The sequence below is a fragment of the Berghia stephanieae genome, chromosome 12 (genome assembly GCF_034508935.2).
Source record: "Berghia stephanieae isolate SIO BIC M18660-M18661 chromosome 12, UCSD_Bste_1.3, whole genome shotgun sequence".
In the NCBI taxonomy this organism is placed as follows: Eukaryota; Metazoa; Mollusca; class Gastropoda; order Nudibranchia; family Aeolidiidae; genus Berghia; species Berghia stephanieae.
The window spans coordinates 13,345,149-13,354,115 of record NC_088371.1 but is presented as its reverse complement, the minus strand read 5'-3'; the positions used below and the strand labels follow the sequence as shown (position 1 = coordinate 13,354,115).

The window sequence follows — 8,967 nt, the reverse complement described above, 5'->3', positions numbered from 1 at the left end:
TCAAGCAATCAACGTGCTGATGTGTAAATCGCCATTCATTGTCGATGCACTCAACAAAAAAATGGATCAGATTGGAAACGGACGAAGGAAGAAATCGAAACGTTTGAGAAACGGTAACTTTCACTCTCCGATCCAAACTGGCTTGAAAAGAGAGTGGTTGTTGCTATGGAGGTATAAGACATTTGCTGCTAAACTGCCTTATGATGATGGAACTTTAGGGCTGATTTCAATGAATGAAAAAAAAGGACTTCTAAAAATGCGTATATTTTTTCGTCATACTGCAGCATTCTCACTGTTTCATACCAACCACAAATAATGCCCCTTCACAATTTTCCATCTTTTTTTTTTCCAAGCAGCAGACCACGAAGCCATATTTCTGTTCCATACAAACTGCTCTTTCTGTAAGTTCTAGCACTGTTGAACTATTTACTTCAGTTAAAAAGAACTACAACCCAAAACCCCTATAAGAACGTATTCACATCCGAATCGAGTGTGATTATGTGTTTAAATTGTAAAGTGCCTCACTCATCACCCCATGACAGTGACAGAAAGACAGGGCAAGAGTTCAATTTTGTGACCTCTGTCACCCATCCAGTGACTGACCAAACTCAATGTCACTTGACGGTAAATACAAGCCGCTTACACCGCGACAGCCTCCGTCATCAGCGCCACAAACAAGACTTCCACATTATATATATATGACTACCTGTTCCGTAATCGGATATTCATACATAGACTAACTCAAACTCCAATGTCATCTTATAGATAGTGTGCGCTTGGCTAAGAAGCTCACACCATTGCCATCCGGAAGTACCACGGACCAATACACAAAACAATTTGTAACCTTAAACGTTTAATGTCTGGTTAATACAGTTTAATGAGAACTACTCATAAACGTGGATGGCAAAACAACCCCCAATAAAATAGACTTGAGTGACGTCAACTTCATTCTATCTATAGATAGTTCGAAGTTGACGTCACTCGGGTATTTGTTATTGTTTTTTTGCCATCCATGTTTATGAGTGATTAAATTAATAATTTAATAAATTAATTAACTAAACTGTATTAACCAGACTATAAAAGGTCATGGTTACAAAGAGTTTTGTGTGTTGGTCCGTTAAACTTCCGGATGGCAATGTTGTGAGCTTCTTAGCCAATCGCATACTATATATATATAGACGACAAATGTGACTCTTCGCCTCAAAACGGGTATTATGTCGGGACTAGATGCTGCAGATTGAATTTATAGACACATTATAATATATGAAACTTGGGGTTACTCCGGAAAAAAATGAAAAAAAAACCAAATGGAGACATGAATCTTAGAAGCTCCTTCCCTATGTGGGTGTTCAAGGTCAAGTCGTTAAACATGGCATTTGTGTATTGATGGTATGTGTTTAAATAAAATATATACCTTTTCTGCCCGCTATATCAATCATACAAATACACAACAAGTGTATTGAAAGAACGAAATTGACGTCACTCGGGTCTTTGTATTGTTTTTAGCCAGCCATTTTAAAATTGTATCAATCAGACAGACTATAGACAGGGACTTTAGTGAGAACCAATCACCAAAACTTCAAAGAAGTCGAGTGACGTCACCTTCATTTGTTTTATATTAATCAGACCATAAACATGTAAGTATTTTACTTAAACGAATAGCACCAATCATTAAGCGCATAGAGCATGCCCTCGTCATACAAGTGCTATATTATTATTATTATTATTATTATTATTATTATTATTATTATTATTATTATTATTATTATTATTATTATTATTATTAATACATGTATTTTGATTCATTCAATATTGTTTTTACTATTCCCGAAATATAATGAAATAAAAAAATTAACACATTTTCACGTTTTTAATGCGCTTTACAGTATAGGATGAATGATGATGACGTCACTCGGCTCTTTGTTATTGCTTATAGACCGCAAGTTTTATGATAAATACTCTCTCAATTCTCTCATTCAGATTATTAAAGTTTAAAGTTACACATACATAGCTTTTTGTGATTGCACGATTGAACTGGCTGGCAGGATTGGAAACTATTTTTCATAAACGCATACCATTATTTTTTGAATCTGTTAAATTCTCTCCAACATATCTTTAAAAAAAATACGCTCAGCATTCCGTGATGGAATATAAATAATCTATCAAATAAACCTCCGATGTCACCAGGAAGCGCCCACCATGTTGTCCAAAACAGAGCAAGTTTTGGGTAAATTATCTTGTTCAAGTGAATAAAAACGAATGTGTATGTAGCGAGGCTCGAACCCGGGACCTTCTGGATCACAGTACAATGCCTTAACTACTCGCCCACCTCACCCTCTTTTACCTTTAAGCTTGATCAAAACTGTGGATAGGATAAAATGTCCTCTCGATTTTATTCAAATTTACGAGTGAGTATCTTCAATCCTATTCCTCCCGTGCAGTTAGTCAGATTACTGAGTTTCCACTTCATACTTAATAAGGCGCCAGAAAAGCGCCCTCCCCTCTTCCCCCCCCCCACCCCCCACAATATTGTATTGTGACTCTGACAACATCCACGGGGGTCCCGATAGCTCAGTTGGTAGAGCACTCGCTTCACACGCATAGGGACCAAGATCGATCCCGAGTGGAGTGGAGCTTTTTTTTCTACCCCCCCCTTGCTCCACCCAGCAGTGAATGGGTAGCTGAGATTTGGCGGAAAGTACTTTGCGATAGACTAGCGTCCTATCTAGAAAATAACAAGCAATTGCTATTGTTCGTTTCATGCTATGGAAACAGGGATAAACTCCTGCTTCATGAACCTAATGGCTCTGAAGGACTACTAGTACTTACAACATCTGAATGCCTATAGATAGAACGAATATGACGTCACTCGTGTCTTTGTTATTGTTTTTGCCATCCGTGTTTATGAGTACTTCTCACTAAACTGTCTGAACCAGACTATAAAATTCATGGTTACACATAAAATTGTGTGTTGGTCTGTTATACTTTCGGATGGCAATGTTGTGAGCTTCTTAGCCAAGCGCATACTATCTATAGATAGAATGCGGTTGGCCAAGGAGTTCACAACATTGCCATCCGGAAGTATAACGGACCAACACACAAACTCTGTGTAACCATGAACTTTTATCGTCTGGTTAATACAGTTTAGTGAGAACAACTCACAAACGCGGATGGCAAAAACAATAACAAAGGCCTGAGTGACGTCATCTGCATACTATCTATAGCGAGTGATTTATTCTCAACTGAGTCGAGTCAAGAAAAGAAAATAATTAAGAGGATAATTATTTGAGCTGTCTATAATCATGATGATCATCATATTTTCATTTTCCTCTGTTTTGTGAATGGAAAAGACCATTTTAAGAACAAGAGTATGTATTTGTGTACGCGTGTGCAGAGAATATGAGAGATGGATGGATAGATTGAGATCAAGAGAAAAAAAAGCGACCCAAAAGAAGACAGAGGAGAGCGAGCGAACGAGCTAGAGAGAGAGAGAGAGAGAGAGAGAGAGAGAGAGAGAGAGAGAGAGAGAGAGAGAGAGAGAGAGAGAGAGAGAGAGAGAGAGAGATGTAACCAACCGTTGATCAACCAAGTGCAATATTATTATTAGTTAATATCATGATATTAATATTTGTATACCCCAACTAACATATCATTCATCAAATTGATGTACTCTACATTTGTAACATACAATGTTTATAATTGTCTATTTATTACCATATAAATGAACAAAATTAACAAATTTATCTTTTATTAAAAGAAATAAAAATTTTAAGATTAATTATTGTCGTATCTCATTTAAGGCTTAATATTGATTCTGGGTGGGGTCATCTGACTTCCCACTGGGTGGGGTTCCTGACCTCCCATATGCGCAGGGAGGTACATACTGTGTCTTCTATCCCCTTATATCTGTTTTCCAACATGCTTTCTGTCTTGGTATTGGGATGAGATTACTTGATTTTGTCCTGGCCCTGGCCGGATACCCGAGCTAGGAGGGAAACAGTCAAATTTATAGTTAGGGTTTTGGGAGATGATATTTTTTTTCTTGTAAATCATCTCTCTGTAAAGCACTGTATTATGTTTTGTTCACGTATTATGATTTGTAAGCATTTGAGTGTATTCCTCTTAGTGGGGACTTGTGCTTGTGTCTGGGTGAGACTTTTAGTGATCTCAGACTAAGTACGTTGATATTGTGCTCTTGGAATCTACACCTGTTTCCTATTTGAACCAATTCATCTTTGTCTTATCTTTTCTTGGGCGGTTTAATTGTAATTCTAGAACTTTTTACTATCCAACGTTCGATCACCCGCCGCTGCGCTGTGTGGCCTTGAGCAAGCCACCTCACCCAAGCTCAATTTGCGGCGCTGCAGTGCGGCTGACGCCTAGGTTATTCTAGTCTTCCATTGGAATAGACCCTAGAGACAAATTTCCCCACATGGGATGAATAAAGGGAATTTTATTTGTTTATGTTATATTATGATTACTAGTTTTGAATTTAGTAACTTGTACTTTGTAAACATTTGATTGATTCTTTCAATCGTGGTATCATTTGCCTGTGCCTGGAAGAGACTTTTAGGCGATGTCAAGAATTGCAAATCAACGGATTGCTCATGGAATTTTCTGTTCTCTATTTAACCAGTCCCCTTTGCCTCTCATTTTCTTCAGTGCTTTTAACTTCATATCTACAACTCTTCTATCATCTTCCTTTATACTGTTGTTGAAATGACCTAATTGTGTCGCAAGTGCCGTAAAATCCCTAAAAACAGTCCTTTGACAAATAGGCTTCAATAGTCGTGACGCCACTTCCCTCGTATTGACGCATAGTAACTTAGTAACTGGTTCTAAACTATCGGAACAATGGCGGACGCCCTTATGAAATGTGACCCCTGGTCTCAAAACGGTATTAAGTCGGGATAATTAAGATGCTGAAAATGGAATTTGTAGCCCGAAATATCAGGCTTACGTTGAGTTCATATGCTTTATAGAGGAGAAGGAATATCATATTTTACTGAGCTAAAATACCAAAGTTCATATTTTAAACTAGTTTAACTATAATTTGACTTTTTAGCATCTGGTCCATCTCGACATAATACCGTTTTGAGACGAGGGGTCACAAATACATCTCCAACGCAGCATAAAAGTGTATCCAGAGGAGAATAAAATATAAATCTAATCATGTTTTGACTTTAATACATTCTGATCACATGATATGTGATAAAGTTCTAGCCAGCATGAAGAATAAAAATTACCGATTTTGTTTGTTTAGAACCAAGCTGCTCGTTGCTGGGCGGACGTGTCATCAGACTATTGCATCCTATTAGCGATACTTCCAAGGACGGACACATGACACTGTCAGGCAATCCAAGGGTTGTGACTTGTTCCGCGTTGAGTTTTGATTCATGTATGAATAGGGTTCCAAAGTCGTGACGTCACTTCCTCTTTAAAAACGCTCACAGCAACCAAAAATGGTTCCACCTGGAAATTTTGGTAAAACCGAAAGCCCAGCCCCCCATCTCTCCAAGTGATGTCGACAATCGGATGCAAACCATTTTTAATTTCGAAAATGTTCCCAATTTGGTTGTAATTTCGAACACGTTCCCAAACGGGTTTATAATTTCGAACATGTTCCCAACGTGTTTGTAATTACGAACATTTTCTCAATGTGTTTGTAATTCCGAACATGTTCTTAAATGTGTTTCTAATTTCGAACATGTTCCCAATGTGTTTGTAATTTCGAACATTTTCCCAATGTGTTTATAATTTCGAACATGTTCCCAATGTGTTTGTAATTTCGAACATTTTCCCAATGTGTTTCTAATTCCGAACATGTTCCCAATGTGTTTGTAATTTCGAACATTTTCCCAATGTGTTTATAATTTCGAACATGTTCCCAATGTGTTTATAATTTCGAACATATTCCCAATCTGTTTGTAATTTCGGACACGTTCCCAATCTATTTGTAATTTCGAACATGTTCTCAACGTGTTTGTCATCTCAAACATGTTCCCAATGTGTTTATAATTTCGAACATGTTCCCAATGTGTTAATTTCGAACATATTCCCAATGTGTTTGTAATTTCGAACGTGTTCCCAACGTGTTTGTAATTTCGAACATGTTCCCAACGCTACTGCGCGACATTGGGAACGAGTCACCAAAAAAAAAAAAAAAAAAAAAAAAATAATCGACATGCCGAAAACGTCTCTGCCGTCTGCCCGATATGACTTGATGTATTAACGACTTATTGCTGAAGAGGAATTTTGTTCCCAAAAATTCCATGTTTGGTACTTTGTTCTTTTTTTGAAGCTGTTATAGTCATTGTTATACATTTCTTTTTACAGTCCACAGCTTGTAGTAGATTGGTATTTTACATGAATTAGCACATCAACTGAAGCTCATTTTGCGTCCATAGAAACTCACGACCTTGTCGAAATCTTAATAAAAAAATAAACAAACACGTATTTAAGATTTTGGTCGGAAAACTCGTCCTTCAAATTAAATATTGATCGATTAAAACGACCCTCATCTTAGCAAATATTCTCAGACTATGTACTTTATAGAAGACTTCGCGAAGTCTCAGGTTTGAGAGTTTTTGTCAATTTAATCGATCGATATTTGGAGGATGAGTTTTCTAGCCAAAATGATAAATTCATGTTTTTTTTTTCAGACTGCGACAGAACAAAGATATTATTTTTACACTCTTATCATTGATAATTTAATAGGTACTAATTATAGCGGTAGCCCATTGTGGTTGCTCAGTGTGTACCGAATCACTCCTGTTTTCTTGAGACCCCGGCTTAAGGGTGAAACAGACGGATAAATTAATTCATTAAAAAAATAAAGCAATCGATTTTGAATTAGAATAGTAATAAATGTCTGATACACTCTTATATTTTGTTGTTTTTGTGCTACTATGCGAGATGGGAAATTTGAAACTTAAAGCATAATTATGATTGCGATAGAAACAATGCTGACTTTTAAGGAGTTATAGCTGAAATGTATAATATTATTAATTTAACAAAACATTAGGAATATCAGCAGTTTTTTTTAAATAGTTATTTTTCAAACTAAAACAAAAGAATAAAATACAGCATAATTACCAATTCAAAAATGACAAAAGCAACAGAAGGTGCTTGACAGATGCCAGTCATTGTTTCAGGAAGTTTGATCGGGCATTTATTGTTATCGTAGTTCAGTTTCATACTATCTTTCCAAAGCATCCCGAACACTAACGCAAACTTTATAGATAGTATGCGCTTGGCTAAAAAGCTCGCGACATTGACATCCGGAAATAATATAACGGACCAACACACAAAACTATGTGTAACCGTAAACGTTTATAGTCTGGATAATACTGTTTAGTGAGAATAAACGCGATGACATAAAAACAATAACAACGACCTGAGTGACAGACAAGTAGAGAGAGAGAGAGAGAGAGAGAGAGAGAGAGAGAGAGAGAGAGAGAGTGAGAGAGAGTGAGAGAGACAGAGAGAGAGAGAGAGAGAGGGAGAAAGTGAGAAAGAAGAGGTTGAAGAAAGAGAGAGAGAAAGAGAGACAGAGAGAAAGAGAGTGTGTGTGTGTGTGTGTGTGTGAGTGTGGTGTGTGAGTAGAAGAGAAGAAAGAGATAGACAGATAGGTAGAGAGAGAGAGAGAGAGAGAGAGAGAGAGAGAGAGAGTGAGAGAGAGAGAGAGAGAGAGAGACAGAGAGAGAGAGAGAGGGAGAAAGTGAGAGAAAGAAAGAGGTTGAGAGAAAGAGAGAGAGAAAGAGAGACAGAGAGAAAGAGAGTGTGTGTGTGTGTGAGTGAGTAAGAAAGAGAAAGAAAGAGATAGACAGATAGGTAGGTAGAGAGAGAGAGAGAGAGAGAGAGAGAGAGAGAGAGAGATAGATCGATAGATAGATAGATAGATAGATAGATAGATAGATAGAGAGAGAGAGAGAGAGAGAGAGAGAGAGAGAGAGAGAGAGAGAGAGAGAGAGATTGTGTGTGTGTGTGTTTACGAGTAAGAAAGAGAAAGAAAGAGATTGACAGATAAGTAGAGAGAGAGAGAGAGAGAGAGAGAGAGAGAGAGAGAGAGAGAGAGAGAGAGAGAGAGAGAGAGAGAGAGAGAGAGAGAGAGAAATCAGACAAAATGCAGCAACGACATAATGCGACCACCCACTGGTCTATGACACTAAATTCTAATACTTATCATTCATCCTGATCAGATCATAAACCATCTTATTGTAGTTATCCAATAGAACTTCAGTTCGGAATTTTTACAACTTTATGGATCATACGGGCTGTCACGGACCTTGCCAGGTGTTTTAAAATGATAAATAGAAACTTTACAAAACTGTTGTTGAGGATTGAGTTTTAGAAATGTCCAGATAAAAGGGTAGACGAAAAAAAATTGATGAATTTGCATATTGTATAGATAGTCGTTTTCAACTTTTCACATCTTGTATATTATCTGCCGTTAGTCTTGAAAAAAAGACACAAAAACAAACCAAAATACAAAAACAAAACACAAAAACAAAAACAAAAAAAAAAAAAAAAAAAAAAAAACAGAACAAAAAACAAACAAACAAATAAGTTAACCCCCAAATAAAAGATATGGTCACAATAATAATACATGACATTTATAACGCGCATTTTCAACACTGGGTGATGCTCAATCAGTGAGTAATATAACACCTCCATGTACATGTAAATACTAGTATGTAGTTGAAATGTGAAAGTGGGCCAAAAAGCCGCGGATAATTGGGCAGTTCTGACACTTTACGTGTTCTATATTCATAGCCTTGGGCGGGAGAGAGAGAAAGAAAGAAAGAGAGAAAGAAAGAAAGAGAAAGAGAGAGAGAGAGAGAGAGAGAGAGAGAGAGAGACAGATAGATAGATAGGTAGATAGATAGATAGATAGATGGATTGAGAGGGAAGAGTGAGAGAGACAGAGAGAGAAGCAGAGAAAGAAAGAAAGAAAGAAAGAGAGAG

General features: G+C 37.1%; 1 protein-coding gene across 2 annotated transcripts in view; it reads left to right on the top strand.

Moving 5' to 3' along the window:
* Positions 1-1,695, top strand: part of LOC144957731 (uncharacterized) — an 88,106-nt gene extending 86,411 nt beyond the window's left edge. For both annotated transcript variants that reach the window (XM_078889115.1, XM_078889116.1), the window contains exon 16: positions 1-1,695. This exon is cut by the window's left edge and continues 161 nt beyond it. The gene's annotated coding sequence lies outside the window, so the exon portion shown is untranslated.
* Positions 1,696-8,967: the final 7,272 nt, after the last annotated feature.